Raw genomic sequence first — 18,643 nt, 5'->3', positions numbered from 1 at the left:
CTACCGTCACCCCATCTGACAGAGATGACGTCACTCGGGCATTGGCCCTAGGACCAGTACTCTTATCTGTCATTGTGTTATGTGTGAAATTTGTTTATGATTCCCCAAATAAATGCATTGAAAGACATTGGCTCTAGAAATATTTATCCTCCCTCGCATAACGAGGTGATGCTCAACTAAGCCTTAAGAACTCCCCGCAACAGGTATCAATGTCCTGATATCAGGGTAAGAAGCAGCAGCCCCTTCTAGGACAAATGGCATATGGGAAGCAGAGGCAAATACTGGGAACACAGGGCCTCCACCAGCCCTGTCTTTACCATCAAATAATAGAACAGAATTACCAGGTATGGTATCATGTATTTGGTAAGCTGAGCCAAGAGTTTGAAGCCAACCAGGACTGCATAGCAAGAGCCTATCTTAAAACACAAAACAATAATTGGTCCTTAACAACGAAATGGTTCAAATTTAGGTATAATTTGAGGGGCTTCTCGGGTTTACACATGTGCAAGCCATATGCATACTGCCTGTTAGTGGTACTGGAATTCTCTGGAGTACATTCACCTCCCAAATGGGAGGGCTTGTAATAACAGTCATAGCTCAACTTTTACTTCAAGGTAGTATATGTGAGCAATAAGGAACCCATCACCTGAAAGTACCTCCATTACCATCCTCTACCTACAAAGGCTCTTCTAGACAAATTAAAATTGAGAAATGGAAAAACATGCAAGGAAAATATTTTGAAGAGAACCATTCTGTTTAAGTATTCCCATTTTCCTCCTTTGGAAATATTGTAATGAGTCAGCAGGTACTTACCACCAAAATGACTTTGCATCATGAATTTGAAAACTGTTTAATGTTTAAACGGAAGACTCGAGAATAGATGAGGACATGCAAACGATGCAGACTAGAAAACTGCAAGTCCCATCTGACCCGGTTTAAGCATTACAGTATATGAAGCTGCCATGACACAGGAATGCCAGTGGAAGGAGGCCTTCTGAAGCAAACAGACGATCTGATTTCCTTCCTGCATGGCACCTGGGAACTCTAGGCTAATGCTACTGAGACTTGCCAAGACAAAGGACTTAAAGTGAAGAAAAGAGAACCAGTGAAGCTTCATGGTAAACACACAAAGGATAAGGTGAGAGGTTGTGGAGATGGTCCAGTCATGAGGACCTGAGTTCAATCCCCAGTACCCATGTGAAGAAAAAAGCCAAGTGTGATGGCACATGCCTGTAATCCCATCGATGAGATGGAGCCAAGAAAACCCCTAATAAACCCTTATGTGCCAGGTGTGCTGGCACATGCCTTTAATCCTAACGGAAGTAGGCTGATCTCTGTAAGATCGAGGCCAGACTGGTCTACATAGCAAGTTCTAGGCCAGCTGGGGCTACATAGAGATCCTCTGTTAAAACGACAAAAAAAAAAAAAGAACCCTAATATTTACTGACTAGTCACTAGCCAAGTGAGAAACCCAGTCTCAAAAAAAGAAAAAAAAAGGTTGTCCTTTGGACTACATGCACACAGAGGTAAGAAGAAAGACCTGAAATAGCTCCATTTGCTCAGTTCTGGGACTGGGAATGGAAGTCTTGAGTAATTAGGCTGACAGTTTCTAGAAGGCACAGTGAAATCTCCCAGAGTTCCTTGGAATTTCAAATCTGTGACTACTTGCAATAATCTGAGATTTAAGCGAGGAGGACACTACCAACGAGGTTGAAAAATCTCTGCCAGTTTCAGAGTTAAGAGGAGTGCCAGGCTTGCTGTGTGCACCTAAGAGTGGAAAAGGTGGAAATTTCTGGAGAATGACATAATCTGAACCTAGTGAGGTTCTTTAAGGCACAATGTCCAGCATAAAATGAATTAGAACTATAAGAAACTATGATACTCTAGAGGGAAAAAGGCTATAGATGATCTAGATGTTGGATTTATTTTAAAATAATCATAATTAATTGGTTACAGAAAGAGAAGGGCAGGGCATGCTGGTGACATACATGGAATCTTAGCACCCATAAGACTGAGGCAAGAGAACCGAGCTTGAGGCCAATCTGGGCTTCACAGTGCTTTTCCATGCTACCCTGGACCGCAGAGCAAAATCGTGTTTCAAAAAAACCAAAAGAAAAAGCAAAACTGGAAAAGGAAACAAGAAATTTATGAAAAACAATGGCGAGTTCGAACAGATCTAGAATCTACTTTAGAAAAAAATAATCAAACAGATATCCTAGAAAAGTAAAATATAAATAATTAAGAAAAATAAAAAGGGATTAGTTGGCTCAGTGGTAGAGTGCTTGCTACATGTACACGCATTGTGAGACATTTCCTGGGGAAAGCACAAACAGCTATTTGCCCCACATATGGCATATGGCACTCACAACAGACCAAAAGATTCCACCCAAATCTAGCTTGGTAAGCCAATGAGGTTATTGGGGTTACTAATGGGAACATGGGTGATTCAAAGGCAGCTGCATAACCTAAAGACCTACTCCAGCATGGGCGACAATGCACGAAAGCAAACCTAATCTTGAAAGGTCTAGCCCTAGAGCTCCCTGCACAACCTGCAGTCAGTCCCTCTCCAGCCAAGTGTTTATTGCTTTCACATCCCTGGAGAGTCACTTTATATGAGGCTCCTAACTTTCTGGGCCTCCTGCATCTGGGAGTTTCCTTGCCTTTTTTATTCTTAAGCGCCTCCTTGCTCCTCGGGGAGGGGAGATTTTGTTTGCATTTAGAAGAAATTGCTACAGAACACATAAACACAGACTACGCCTAGTGTTAACAGAAAGAACCTGTGTCACATAGACAAAGCTAGGTTCTGCAACTATCATTTCAGCTCCAATAATCGAGTTATTTCAGTGAGTCTGTCCCAAGATGAATGCAACTAATGCATATGAATAAAAACATGCATTCATGCTAACACACGATGGTGATTAGAGGAAAAGATTCTACACCGTCATCCCTTGAAGGAAAAGACAACAGTTAGTGCGTTCTACATGGATCCCATCGCTGTGGTACAACAGCATTTGACTTTACACAGCTGTACCCAGGGAAAATATCCTGCTTTTCTATCCACATAAATTCGAAGCTTTAGGATTGGCTGAAGCCACCATACCCTTTCCTCTTTAGGAAATTCAGTAAGGCTCCATTGTCTTCCTCTACGGTAATTTTCCTGGTTAGACACCTGCCAGGGTTTGTTTCTGTTTTCATTGCCAAAACATAGTCCAAGACCCTCCTGCACACACAGCTGGGCTACTGGATAAGGAAGTAGCTCTCTGTAGCCATGGATGCTGGCCTCAGGGCCTGAACCTATGTCCAGAAACAAACTATACTGACATTGCCACAGCAGGTGAAAGAAAAACTTTGCTAGCATCATTAATCAAGAACAAAGTGTTTACAAAATATAGATGATATGAGCGACTGATTACCATCTAGTCCATTTTCCACGTGTATTTAAATCTCTATGTATAAACCAATGGTATGCCCATTAACCCCACTCAGTGTGTCAGCAAAGGCTTTCTGAAACTACCACGTTAGTTAAATTCATTAGCTGTCTCTACCACAGCCTTCCCTAAACTAAATCTACCTCTTAACTAGTGATCCCTGACAGAATTCCTCTCTAAGTGCTTCAACAAGTATCAGCTCTACATTTTCACATAGCTATTGCTATAACTCTGACATTACTGTTGTGATGCAGCTGTTTTCTCGAGGCTTAAATGAACATTGCCATCATGGAGAAGCAATGGCTGTGGTGACCTACAAAATGGCTTGGTCCCAAAGTCACGGCAATGAAATAGACAGGAGACTGTGACAGCTAGCTCTATGGTAATAATGGGATAACCAGACCCTCACGTAAGATCCTAACAGCTACTCCTCCCCACCAACTGCCACAGCTGTATCTGGTCTTATATGTGAAAGAGCAGGTAGAAAGTTAATGGAGGGAGGGACTCCACTAACTTTTTTGTGAGAGGTCACCTAGGATGCAGCTGGGATTTGGGGTTTGGAATGGTATTTGTGTTTTCTTTTTTGATCCATACATGCTCTTATGAGCACTGGTTCACCAAACTGAACTTAGACCAAATAGTTTCTTTGGTCTGTTGGTAGCTGCATTGTGAATAAGAAAAATAAGCCATCAATTACAAAGAATGGTGTATAGACATGAAACTGTACAGACACAATCATTTGTGCATTATGCATATATATATAAAACAAATGAGTGTCTACATATATATAGTTTGCATATATCAATAAATATAACTTAGAAGAGTGTCTATTATACAAGACATTAAGTGCTCTTTCAGAAAAAAAGACCTAAGTACCCATAAACATGTCTCAATTAATATCTTATTTCTATCTTAAATTACTTTTATTTCACAAATTACTACCAACTAAAATATTGATTTTCTAATTCAACTATTATGGTCCTCTAAAAATTCCTACTTCTGGTCATCTGAGTTTGTAAGCTTAAAAAAAAAAACAAATGTTATACAGAGATCCAATAAAAACTGATCTATAAATAGGCATGGTGAGATTAAGAAGTAAATCTTTTGTTCTCTGAAAAATAAAAGGAAAAATGCAATAGGAAAAAAATTTTGGACTGGAGAGATGGCTCAGCTGTTGAGAGCACTGGCTATTATTGCAGAGGACCCACATGGTGGTTAACAGTCTGTAACTCTAGTTCTGGAGATCTGATGCCCTCTTCTGGTTGCCACAGGCATTGCACACAGTGCACCCATATATATGCTGACAAAATATTCATACACATAAATATAAATAAATTAATTAATTAGTTAATTAATTAACTAAAATAAATAAAAATGCTGAGGGCTATGGATACAGCTCATTTGATAAGACTGTTTGTCTGCCTAGCATGTACAAAGCCCTGGGTTATAGATAACCCAGCATCTCATACACCAAGCACAGTGGTGTTTGCCTGTAATGTCAACACTGGTAAAGCTGAGACCTGAGAGCCGGCCTCAAAAGAAAAACTGCTGAGAACAGTTTTTATGTAAATTATAATTCTCTTCTTCTAACTGAGACAGGGTCTCACTATAGCCTGAATCTGCCTTGAACTCGCAACTTTCCTGCCTCCATCTCCAGAGTGCTGTTAGGACTGACCAACCACACTTGCTAAAATTCTATAGATTTTACAGGCTGTGGTCACCAGCTATGCCAGTGGCAAACAGTGATAGGTCACTACCTGGGGAGGATGGGGTCTACTGGTCCTTCCTTTAAGCACCTTTCATTCCTTTATGCCTTTTCATGATGTCACCATTCACCTACATCTCTAGGATCCATAGAAATGGGTGTGAATGAGGTAGGTATTTATTTTTCTGGGACATTATCTCTCTAAGTAGCCTAGGCTAACCTCAAATCCATGGTCCTCTACATCTGCCACCCCAGTGCTGGGATTACAGACATGCACCATCATGCCCAGCTCTACCTGCCTTTTCTCTGACTACAGGTTGAATCCAGGGTCCTCCAGCATGCTAGGCAAGCCCTGTACCACTGAGCTACATACACAGCAGTCCAACATCTGCTTTCTTTTAACTACTTCCAACAAATCCACCAAAGTACACAGAAGTCCTGGATGATATTATCCCAGGCTATTACACTATCTCTGCAAAACCGGAGTCACTTGATGTATGCTTTAGCCTATTGCAATTAAGTTTGTACTATAAATCTAATCAGATTTACTACTAATATATCTTGGTCCTCAAGGATCCTTAAATAAGGATCCAGCAAGCCAGAAACATTTAATAAATTCATGTTTTTGACTTTGAATAGTTTCTAACCACTAGAAAAACAGAACATTTAAGACTTGGTAAACCACTAACATTAGTAGATGGGTATCTTTTCAGATAACACTCCTAATCAGTCAGATCTCTTCATTTCCTGACACTCTCCCAGAAATCACCTTCTAAATCAAATTCTAGAAACAAATCAATGGCCAATACTTGAGGGCACTCCACCATAGCAAGGTTCCTGTTGCCCAGGGCTGCACAGCAGCTTTCAGAATATAGAGGCGAGAGACAGTACTCCTTTCACCAGTACTAAGGAACACCCCCATCCCACAGCACCAATAGTACTTCTACTTGGCCAGCCCAGAACACAGAAGCCAAAAAAAGACTAGGGGTGCTTATTTTTTATATCAAAGGATGAGGATTTGAAAGGCCAACTATAATGCCATCTTGAGCTGATCTTAGGTGCAATTCAACCCAGGAGTCAGGTCAAAATCGCCCACCCTGCTGGTGGAATAGTACAATAAACCTTCTGGACCCAGCCAGGTTTAATGTATTCTTACTCCTCAGATTGCTTGTAAAATGGCTGCCATTATTCTCTCTCTACTCAGATTTCTAGCAACACTGTTGCTGCTCCTCTCATCAAGAGATAAAGATTTCAAGACTAGCTTTTTGCAAACAGACTTCAGTAAGATGAAACAATCACTTGAAAATCTAGCACTCATATTCAGGGTGCCTTGTATGCCTCTGCACTATCTTAGAACCCCTGCTCCAGTATGAACAAGGCTGAGCTCCTGGTTATAGATAGGAGAGAAGAGTAGTTGAGACCAACCAGAAGAATCAATCTACCCAAGACATGAATGAATTTGGTCCAGGTCATTAGATTTGCTGAGCTCCAAAGAACCTCCAGGCTCTGAGTATAAAGATGTACTCTTGCCCCCTGTTCACTGCCCCTTGAGGATATAGTAATTGCCTTCCAACTGGTCTCCCTGATTTATTGCCTACCCATAAAATCAGGACCAACATGAGCAGTAGTGGTTTAAAACTCACTAACTAAATTAATAGTGTGATGGTCTGTTAAGCAGTAGAGTCTGAGACAATAAGGAATGAATTCTTCATCAGCCATTTTATAAACATTTATCAAGAACCTTCAGTATTTCAAGTACTGACCTAGTAGTTCCTGGGATACAAAGATTAACACATAACGGTGCCTGCAGTTATAGTCGTCTCCCAACCACACTAAAAGAGGGATGAATAACAAAATCTACTTAGAAAGACAAAAAGGTTCAAAAAGGCCACATGAGGCTGAGTGTGGTACTGCACACCTGTAATCACAGCACTCTGGATCTGGGAAGAGATTTAGAGGCCAGGCTGAGCTACATAGCCAGTTCCAGGTGACACTTTCTTAAAAAGCCACATTTGAGCTGATTTTACTAAAGCAAACCAATAATCTAATAAGGAGACAGGCCTGAACATCAGAAGGAGAAGAAACAGGGTCTAGGGAGTAGCTGAGTGGTAGAGCACTGGCCTAGCAAGCATGAGGATCTGAGTTCCACTTCTGGCAGGAAAAAAAAGTAGAAGCGCCAGAGCAAAAACATAGATGTAAGAAAGAACTCAAGGAATGGTCTAGGAATGGAAAATAGTTTAGGGCAGATGGAGTGTAGGGAGGAGATGGCAGATGACGGAGCAGGAAAAACAGATGGAAAGCAAATACCGGAGGGTCTCATGTTGTAAATCTTGCTGTGGGATTTGAATGCCTCTTGTAAGAGTGAGAGTTACAAATTGTCCTTAAAGAGTAAATGACATAATTAGATCTGTTTTAAGAAAGCTGATGACAAGTGGAAGATGGATTAGAGGCCAGAGTACAAATCAGGGAGACCAGTTGGAAGGCAATTACTATATCCTCGAGGGGCAGTGAACAAGGGGCAAGAGTATATCTTTAAAAGATGTTTCAGAGATGAGAAAAGAGCTCAGGAACCTTGACAACCAACTAAATATGGGCTATGAGGGTGAGAAGAGTTGTGTGGGAAGATAAGGAACCATGCCAAAATTCTACTTTGGAACCCTAGATGTATGGTAAATAGATTAATTAAGGAAGAGCAGAAAAGCAGACTAGAAAGGAATACCCATGTTTCCTACTACGGCACTTGCATCCTCAGGGAGATGGCCAGGAGATAGCTAATGGGCCACGTCTGGACCCTTGAGTAGGGAAACAGGTAGTAGAAAATAAAGACCTAGAAGGGATTTTTTATTGTGTTTGAATTTTATTGTTTTGTTTTCTCTTAAAGACAGGGTCTTATTATGACCCAGGCCAACCTCGAATTCCTGATCTGCCTGCCCTGGCCCCTTCAGTGTTAAGATTATAGATGTGCACCTCCAATACCTGTGGGGAGGCTGTCTTAAGACACATAGCAGAGAAAGAGGAAAGCTCAAGACAACAAAATCAAAGTGTCAGCACAAAACATTCAGAGAAAAGATAAAAGATGGATTTTTAACAAAAGATAATGAATGAATCCTTGAGGACAATTAAAGTCTCAGGGGCTGAAGAAAAGTAGCTCTAAACATCAGCAACGGTCCTTGGAGACAGAGGGAAGCTTTGAGGAAGTATGAATTCACATACATTCTGCCCATTCTCTCCCATATCTACCATTCTTCCCTATGGCTTCTCTCATTCCAAGGGGTCGAGTGCCTAGTGACAAGGCATGACAGCAGTAGGGGTTATGTAAGTAACAGAATCTATGTCCACAAATATATCGAAAAAACATAATTTTTGCTGCTGTTTCTTTTTTTAAAACTGTGTCTTTCTATGTAGATCAGGCTTGCTTGACCTTGGAGTAATCATTTTGCTTCTACCATAAGTGTTGGGATTATTAAGTATATGTGACCAATCCCAGCCAAAAAAGAAATTAAAAAAAAAAACCACACATACAATTTTGTTTATATGCCACCCACTGCAGCAAAGAATATCAACTTTGATTCTTAGGGCATATATTTGTTGAAATATGTTTATATAGGTTGAATATCCCTAATCAATCAGAAATGCTCCAAAATCTGAAAAGGTTCGTGCCTGACCTCAGACACAAGGGGAGACACACAGACAAAATATAGACATACTAAAAATACTGTTTAAAATTGCCTCTAGGGTGTTTGCATAAGATATAGATATAAATGAACTTCATGCAAAACACCTGGGTGCCATTATGTACAAATATTCTAAAACCTAAAAAAAAACAAACTAACACTTCTAGCCCCCAATCTTTTTAGAAAAAGGTATACTCCCAGGCCAGCCAGGGCTACAGGAAGACCCTTTCTCAAAATAAAAAAAAAAGAAAAAAAGAAAAAGTAAAAAAAGGAAGGAGGAAGAAAGGAAGGAAGGAAGGAAGGAAGGAAGGAACGAACGAACAAACGAACGAACGAAGAAAAGGTATACTCAAACCTGTAGCTAACTTACTATGCCTACGAGCATCAGTGCTTACTGAAGAGTGTGTGTATATGTGAAGGAAGAAAGAAAGAAGAAAGCAAAGGAAGGAGGAAGAAAGGAAGGAAGGAAGGAAGGAAGGAAGGAACGAACGAACAAACGAACGAACGAAGAAAAGGTATACTCAAACCTGTAGCTAACTTACTATGCCTACCAAATTGTCTTCTTATACCTTCAGTAATTAAAAAAGAGCTTTAAAAAAATAACCCTGGGGCTATAGAAATGGTTCAGTATTTAAGAGAACTTGCTACAGAGAATCCAGGTTCAGTTCCCAGCACCCACATGACAGCTCCTAACTGTCTAATTCCAGTTCCAGGTGGTCCAATGCCCTCTTCTGGCCTCTTCAGGAACTCCCTGAATATGGTCCACATTCGTACATGAAAGGCAAAACACTCATACATAGAAAATATAAATTTTATTTTTAAAAAATGTATCAGGAAGTTCTAGAGTTAACAGACTGCTTGTAACACCAGCAGGCACCCAGGCTTAGGATGATGCAGCCTCTCGGTATCAAGGAGGTACTGGTGGAGACATATCGTGCTTGGACATGCTTGTCACCTAAGAGGAATGCCACCTGCTCATTGAAAAACTCCACTCTGCCATCCATGTAAAGCAACCTTAACAATGATTGTCTTCATGATTGTCTACTAGCTGAGCCAGGTGGCTGGCATCCTACTCCACCTGCCACATGTAGCCATTAATGGGAAGAAGTTTTAAAAAACACAAGGCAGTCATGGTGATACATGCCTGTAAACCCAGCACTTGGAAAATGAAGGCAGGTGGATCAGCTCACGTTAGAGACCAGCACAGACTCCACTGTGAGGCCCTATCTCAAAAAATAAAATTAGGTGAACCTAATGACATACACCTTAAATTCCAGCACTCAGGAGATGGAGGCAGGCAGATCTCTGAGTTCAAGGCCAGGCTGGTCTACATAGCAAATTCCAGGTGAGCCAGAGCTATATAGAGACCTTATCTCAAAACTTTAAAAATATTTTATTATTTTTATTTTATGGATATAAATGTACTGTCTGCATGTATGTAAGTGCATCCATGTCATGCAATGCCTGTGGAGATCAGAAGGGGGCATCAGATCCCCTAGAACTGGAGTTACAGACAGTTGTCAGCCACCATGTGGGTGCTAGGAATCAAACCTGGGACTTCTGCAAGAGCAGCCAGTGCTACTGAGCCATCTCTTTAGCCCCTCAAAGTATTTTCATAATGATAAAGAAGAACTATGAAGTAGGCAAAGATTTCCTAAACAGGACAAAAGGCAATAGCCATAAAAAAGGAAAAAAAAATGTTAAGTGAGCTTAAAATATCCTTTTTTCTGAACCAGGATCTTACTGTGTAGCCCAGGCGTCCTCAAACTAAAAATCCTACCTCTGGCTCCTGAGTGCTGGGATTACAGGTGTGCACAACCATTACCAGCAATATTTTAACATATATATCTGACAAAAGATTGAAATGCAGAGTATGAAAGACTTCTTACAAGGAAATAAGGGGAAAAAGCTATTTAAAAGTGAACACAGAAGCCTGGTATGGTGGTGCAAGCCTGTAATCCCAGCACTTGAAGACCTGGGGCAATAGAATCACCAGTTCAAGGCTTGCCTGGCCTACATACCAAGTTCAGTACCAGCCTAGCCACAGTGAGACTGCCTCAAAAAAAATGAAGTGGACAAGACTTGAACAGAAACTCAGCAAAGGATATGTAAATACCAGTAACACGAAATGACATTCGACATCACTACTCAACAAAAAATGAATGTTCGGGGCTGGAGAGATGGCTCAGCAGTTAAGAGCACTGTGGAGCAATTAGAACTATACATTGCTGTTAAGAATGCAAAATGGTCCAAACGCTATGGAAATAATGCAGCAGTTCCTCAAAATATTAAGAATACAATTTTCCCAGGGACTCTACTTTGGATATACCAAAAGAATTAAAACCAGTCTCAAAGAGTCTCTGTATACTCATATGTATAGCAACATTATTCACAATAGCCAAAAAGTGACACCACTCAAGGGTCCATGGACAGATGAAAGATTACATATATACACAATACATTAGGACACAAGTTACAACATGGATAGACCTAGAGGCATTAGTCTAAGTGAAATAAGCCATTGCCAAAAAAACACAAAAACCAAAAAAAAACAAAAAAAACCCACCAAGCACTGTCACTTATATGAGGCACACAGTATCAAATTCATAGGGACAGACACTAGAATTGTGGCTGCCAACGAATGTAAGATGGGGGGAATACGGCATTACAGTTTAATTAATAGAGTTTCAACTATCTAAGAATTCTTGAGATGGGTGTTGGGGATAGTTACACAACAATTCAAATGTATTTAATGCTACTGAATAAGGGTTGAAATGGCAAAATGCATTTATGTGTATTTTATCACAATTTTAAAATATGTATTTTTTTAAACCTACCAAAAAAAAAAACTATGCCCTCATCAAAACAGATAAAATTAAAACCGAGAGGCTGAGCACAATGATTTATACATTCTCCTCCTGCTTAGGAAGCTGAGGATCACTTCAGCTTGAGTTCTAGACCAGCTCCATTTAATCGCAGCGCTGGGAGATCAAGGTCAGCCTGGTCCTCTACATAGTGAGTGAGTTTCAGGCCAGCTAAGCTAGAGCTACAGGGAGACCCAGTCTCAAATAAATAAATAAATAAATATGTTAGTTAAAATGTAGAGGAACTAGAACTTTTACACAGCATTGGTAGAATTTAAACTAGTACAATCCCTTTGGAAAACTGCTGGCAATGTACTGAAGCCCAGTATTAGGATCCCACAATCTCCCTCCCACATACAATCAAGAATGTTCAAAGTTACTTTATTTGTAGTACCCAAAAACTGGACACTCTCCAACGATGTAACAGGAAAACAAATGATTGCATACTCACACCAGTGAATTATTTATCAACACATTAGGGGAAACTACTGACCACACAATCACACAGATGATCTTAGACATATTATGTTATCTGAAGGAAGACATACCAGACCCTACTGTGTGGTACTATTTACATGGATCTTAAAAGCAGACAAAACTAGTGGATTAAGTCTTCTTTAAAAAGACAATTTAGTTACCTTCATGTTGGTGATGAGATGAATATTTAACTCTTGTGAAGGGCTTGAGATGTTCTATCTTGACCTGTCACATGCTACATATGCACATAAAAGCAGTACACTTTAGGTTAATGCATTTTATACTTTACCATATGTTTGTATCTGCAACGCATAAAATGTCTTTTCAGTGAGGATTCTCAAACTTAATCCAGTAAACAAATCTCAACCTTGCTCAATTTTTAAAAAATATTTTTATTTTATATGTATGAGTGTATTGCCTGCATGTATGTAAGTGCATCCATATCATGCAATGCCCACAGAGGTCAGAAGGCATCAGATCCCCTGGAACTGGACTTACGGTGGGTTGCTAGCCACCATGTGGGTGCTGGGAATCAAACCCAGGTCCCCTGCAAGAGCAGTCAGTGCTCTTAACTGCTGAGCCATCTTTCCAGCCCCAGTCTTTTTCTTTTTTGATTTCGAAGATGAGACTTTGTTCCACCCAGATTTCCCAGATGAATCTTAAAAGTCTCATGCAGATCAAACTTTCTCATTCCTCCCTTTCCTAAAGCCATGCCTTATCCATTGGGTCTTTAGTAACCTTTCTGATTTTATTTAATTTACTCTATATATTTTGAAGCTAAGCCTCCCAACTCCCACTTGCTTTCTACTGGTCAAGTGTCCAATCTGATCTGTTTGATTTTCAAGAGCATGGAACTTCACACTCTTAGAGAGCTGATTCCTTCCTAGCTATAAAGGCAGACATCAAAAATCACAAGGTAGGGCTGGGGACACAACTCAGTGGTAGACTACTTGCCTGGTATGTTACCCAAGGCCCTGGGGGTTCCATCCCCAGCAATGCCAAAAAAAAAAATCACAAGGTATCATTACACTCCAATATTATGATGAATGTGCTGTTCATACCTCCCTCCCATACCTAATCCTTACCATCCACCACCACCCACTCCAAGTTCTGTTCTTCTATTGATGGACATTTTGATACCCAACCCTAATCAACACAGTAATGTTAGCTTTTCTCTTAGGAAAATGAAAATCCACAAAGGCTGAACTCCTTCTCCACCACCTCTGGTTCTTGCTGCTCATAATAACATGAATATTAAAGACCTTAATATGCAAAATCTTGCATTGTAATGATAATCAGCCAAATCCTTTTGCTGTCATAATGAATAAACTTACAAACTTGATTGCCTCTGATCTACATAGAACATATCCTTATTTTTGTCCAATGGGCAAACTGGTGGGCTAGAAAAGCAGCCAGGTAATCCAAAGAAAAGTACGGGGGTAAAGTGAAGCACAGAAAGGCTAGTGTGAAAGAAATCTCCTGGGCCAGGGCTGTAGCTTGCTTGGTACTGTTTGCCAAGCACGCAGAAAGCCCCAGCATATGTCAGCTGTGGTTGTATACAGCACTGGGGAGGTCTCAGAGGCAGGAGGATCAGAAGTTCAAGGAAGTCTGCTAATGCAACCCCTATTCTGGCCAGTGTGACAGCCAAGTTAGCACAGCAGCAGTTTTATTAAACGCAGATAACATGTTTTTATATTGACACAGCAAGGAAAGTCAGGCAGGACAACAACGCAACAAAATTGTCCAGAACAACAGGCAAATTTACAGTTTTTTAGGAAGAATGTTTTTTAAAAGAATGTACCAAACAACTGGATAGAATGCAAAGCCACGTGGTCAGTGGGAAAACAACGCTTTTCTTTTAGACTAATCAACTGGGATAATCTGCATGATTTTTATTTAAATGTACTGTCTGAAATTGATTAGTTCTGTTTTCTCCTTTGAGATTACCTCAAAATGTTTTTCACTTTACAAAAGTCTATATAAATGTCAAAATACTGCACATAAAAGCAATTGGGTTGGTACTCCTGGAATGCAGTAATTATAAAGTTGGATAGATGGATTAATTGTCCCACATACCTGTGGTTTTTTGGATTCCTGTCAGGAGCCCCTTCTAGAAGCTCCTGTTTTGGCTTCCACACTGCCACCTGTAGACATAAAAGAGCAATAAATCACGCATTATTCATCAACAATGCATCTTTCCTAGGCATCTAACAGAAGAAACTGAGAGGAAAAGTAGCAAAATATTTCCTCTGAAAGACAAAAGTGGCATTTCTCCCATGCACAAAATATATAAGGCACCTCTCTCCCAACGGTTTGATAAGTTATTTGGTTAGAAACAGAAACATACCGAAGTCCCAGATCATCAACCAAACAACACTCTGATCAGTTCATTAAAGAGAGGTGGGTGTTCTGGCCTGGTGGCTGGCACACTCCGGGAGGTTGAGATGAAAACTGAGCATCTGGAGGCCATCCTGTACATCCAGGCTATCCAAGAGAGGCCTGGGGGTAAAGAGAGCAGAAGGAGAGGGATGGCGGGAGGGGAGGGAAGAGGGGAGAGGGGAGAGGGGAGGAGGGAGGAGAAGAGGGGAGAAGGGAGAAGTGGGGGGGAGAAGGTAGGGGAAGAGGAGCTGGAGAAGATGGGGCGGAGGGGAGGGGGAGGGGAAGAGGGAGGAGGGGAAGAGGGGGAGAGAGCATGCCCGCACAATTTACAGCTATTTCAAGGCCTACCTTTAAAAATTCGAAGACAACTTGCCCAGTTTAATAATGTGAGGATTAAGAATTCCATCATCGATGAAAAGAGGGACCCACGTTAAGATTATTTTATCACAAGGTCGTAAAATGTTTGCTTAAACATTATAATAATTCCAATCTGAACAGTTTGGTTCAATCTAAACAGATTTTCGGTAGGTTATTTTCATTATACTACCCTATACTAATAATTCCTGAAAGATCTCTGCATCCCATTGATTAAAATACAGGTAGATCCTTTTCCTTTAAAAAAAAAAAGTCATGAAAAGAATAGAGAAATAAAATATACATGAGCAATTACCAGCAAGTCCAAGCAGCCATGAGATAAAAGCAGGAAAGAGAGACAAACCCTAAAATTCCGGAGTTAATTGAAAATAGCAGACCGCAGTACTCCGGGCCGCTCCACGGAAGAGCTTTTTTACCTTGTCTTCCAGGGACAAGTGCCCCCCCGCCCCCCAGCTCCAGCATCTTAAGTCAAAGACGCCAGGAGCACTTCTTGCGCCCACCCCTCAGTGAGACCGCAGAAGCCCAGAACAAGCACGCCTGTGCCTGCCACCCCGCAAAGCCCGGGGTTCTGTTCACACTAGAGACGCGTCCCACTTACCCGTGGTTTACTTTAACGACCCGAAAGCTTGTTTGGCTTTATGAAATTGCAGCAAATCCCAGAAAATCAAGTCTCCTTGAGACACTCTCCTCTTCCTCTCCCAGGGACCGACATTCACAGGAAACCCTCTCCCTTCCCCTCCCAACCCCAAACACAGGCTGGGCCATTCCCAAAAGGGTCTCTGGCAACCCGCCAGCGGCCAATGCTGCTCCCACGTGCCACCATTAAACCCGCGTGCAAACGTGCACGAGCACCAAGGGCTCGTGTGCACGGCCAGCCCTCGGAGGTAAGTTCCACACACCCACCGCCCCGGCCCCCATCCCGGTCCCGAAAGCAAGAGGGAGCCCCCGGGTGCGGCGCTGGCACCCAAGCCCACACACAATACTCCTCCAACTCCAGCCTTCCCCGCACACGCCCTGGCCGGTCCTGCCACCAGTCTTTCCTCTCTGGATGCCTCCAATCCGCTCCGGCCGGGAGCAGGGTTCGTCTGGGTGGTTGTTGGGTGGGGGTCGAAAAAGGAGGGGGGCGAATGGCACCCACTACCCAGATCGCGAGCAGAAAAGGGGACTGCGGTTCCCCGAAGCTGAACGGGAGCTCGGATCTTCCGAAAGGGACGGAGCGGGGACAGAGCGAGTCTCAAGGGAGGTAGTCCTCCCGCACCTCTACCTCACCTAGCCCGAGCGCGCACCCAAGCGCGCACCCCACGGGGCCGTGCACCTTCCTCCCGCTGCCGGACCCGCCGGGCTGTCGCCCAGGATCGCAGCGGCCTGGGAGGCTGAGCAGCCGGGTCGCGAGGACCCCGGGGACAGGCAGGGCTCCGCGCTGGTTTCGGGGACCCACCTGCGCTCTGGGCGCCGCCGCCGCCGCCAGGGCGCCCGCTGGTGCGCCGTCTCCCGCAGCTGGAGGATGCGGCCGCGGGACAGCGGGTCCCCGCACGCTGCCTCGCTAGTGCAGGCAGGTTTCCTTGCTTTCTTGCGTCTAGGAGGATCAGTTGCCCACCTAGCCCGCAGGTTCTGCCACACGGTCCCGCGACCCGCCCGAGCCCTATACGTCCTCCCCGCCCCTTTCCCGCCGCCTAGCGCTGCGCTGCGCTCCGCCCCCCGACCGCCCACCTATCACTGCGGGGGCCCAGCCTGAGGCTGCGGGTCCGGCCTCGTGCCGCAGTTCCTGGATCTGGGCCCGGGCGAAGGTTGGAGGTGGCCCTGGGATCCGCCCTGACCCCCGCCCCCCCCCGGGCGCCCAGTCCGCCCGCGCTCACCCAAGGATGTGGGCACCGCGCACTCTGCCTTGTTCTTCAGGCGTGTCTGCACTCCAGGCTAGGCACCCTCCTTGGCCCCGAGGGTGCCTCGTGTCTTGGGGAGGAGGGGGGAATTGTAAAGCACAGAGCGAGCGGGTAAGAGAAGAAATTGCTTTGCAAACTGCCAGGGGATGCAAGTTGCTGCCTGTGCCTTGTTCCTGTTACATTAACTACCTGGATGTGCTGCCGTCCATGTCAACCACAGTAATACTCAGAGGCATCAATCTAAAGATTTCCAAGCTAATTGGTGTGGGGTTGTTGGGGTTTCGATTTTGTTTTTTGTTTTTAATATAACGCTGACAAAAAACAACAGGCCCCCTTTTTAAAAAGTTGTGTTGCATGTATGTATTATATATAGCCTCATTTCTCATTAAAAAACAACAGCAACAAAATATAAGTAACAGAGCAGCTGTGTTTTACAGAAACAGATCCAGTGGGTATGTTATTTAAACCCACTGTAATTATACTAATTGGTTCGTTTTATAGGGTATTTTAGGTATTTCTGAAAACGGTCTCAGAATTTAGGGATCAAAAATCAGAGTTTTCATTTGGCTTTTTGCCATTGTTCAAAAATGTCAATTTCATGGACATTACTAAATGTAGCTATATAGAAAAATGAATCCTTTTTCTTCGTGTTTAGATCTGGCAAAGAACAGATTTTTTTAAAGCCAAGAAATAATAAAAATTCTCATTCAGTTTTTAGTGATGGACTGGTCTGGTAGCCAAACTTCCTTTTTGCTTCCTCCTAAATTTCCTTCCAAAAATTCTTCTAAACATAAGTGAAGTCGTAGGTGCCATGGTTTTTGAGTGTTTGTTTTCTTAACTGAGATGAGAAAAAATTAATGTACTTTTTCAAAAAATCCATCCCAAGCTTCTGATACTAAATTTCATGCTGATGAGCCCTGTTTTTCAGATCTACTTTTAGTCATTTGTTTAGCCAGATACTTGAGAATCCAGTTTTTTCTGCTGTAGTTTTTTGATACAGGGTCTTGCTGTGTAGCCCAGGCTGGCCTTCAACTCTGGATTCTAATAGCTCAGCCTCCTGATAGAACTAAGTTTTGGGGGGTTTTGTTTTTTTGTTTTTAGTTTCATCCTTATAAGGCTGAAGTGCAGACTTTTTAAAATTAAGACTGAACCAAAATTAAATTCATTAAATTGGCTACTGAGAAGTATATTAGTACTGTAGGTGTTGCAGGGTCAGTCAGGACAATGGGGATGATAAACAGTCCTAAAAAAGAGTCGCTGAAGCAAAGAAAACAGTCTTTAGAAAAACTGATGCTCCCTTTTCAAAGGAAGCATGGCAAATGGCAGCAATCATGAAAGAATAGATGCTGCCTCCTCTCCTAGTCCTCGGCTATGCCAGCATTTATCTCTTCTGATCATTACAACAAAAATAAAGTAATTCAGCATTCCAGTGACATTGCTTAGTGAATTAGCAATTTGAAAATGCTTTATTACATTTTACTTGGATTAATTAATCCAAGTAAATGCCTCTGATAAATCTGGTTTTACTCTAAAATTTATTTCTGCCTCCAGAGGTGCACTCTCAAGAAATAAAAACAGCTAAGGTAAACCTAATGGTGAATGCAAGCCAGATTCTTTGGTTGTAAGTGACCTTAGAATCTTAAATTATGTATCAGATATTGGTTCTCAATTGCTCATTGGCTGCTTCTATAATGATTTCCAGTGAGTTTGCTTGGCCTCATGTATTCTCCAGAAATGCATTTCATTTATTTCTGTCTGTCTTATTGAATCTAGCTTTGCCTAAACTATTTCCATTGAAATTCCAAGAATCAGTCACTGATCTATATAGCTCACTTGACAATGATCTTTGTCCTTTAGGTTG

At 42.3% G+C, this 18,643-nt stretch overlaps 1 long non-coding RNA gene across 2 annotated transcripts in view; it reads right to left on the bottom strand.

The window, feature by feature from the left end:
• Positions 1 to 16,551, bottom strand: part of LOC103731785 — a 46,923-nt gene extending 30,372 nt beyond the window's left edge. For both annotated transcript variants that reach the window (XR_003849116.1, XR_607173.2), the window contains exons 1-4: positions 16,341 to 16,551; positions 14,496 to 14,647; positions 14,225 to 14,292; positions 12,310 to 12,383 (exon numbers count right to left, since the gene is read on the bottom strand). This is a non-coding gene — a long non-coding RNA (uncharacterized LOC103731785). The remainder of the gene's footprint in view (positions 1 to 12,309; positions 12,384 to 14,224; positions 14,293 to 14,495; positions 14,648 to 16,340) is intronic.
• Between the last annotated feature and the right edge of the window lie 2,092 nt (positions 16,552 to 18,643).

Source organism: Nannospalax galili, unplaced genomic scaffold, assembly GCF_000622305.1.
Source record: "Nannospalax galili isolate Female #2095 unplaced genomic scaffold, S.galili_v1.0 scaffold575, whole genome shotgun sequence".
NCBI lineage: Eukaryota > Metazoa > Chordata > Mammalia > Rodentia > Spalacidae > Nannospalax > Nannospalax galili.
This window is presented reverse-complemented; position numbering and strand designations above follow the sequence as displayed.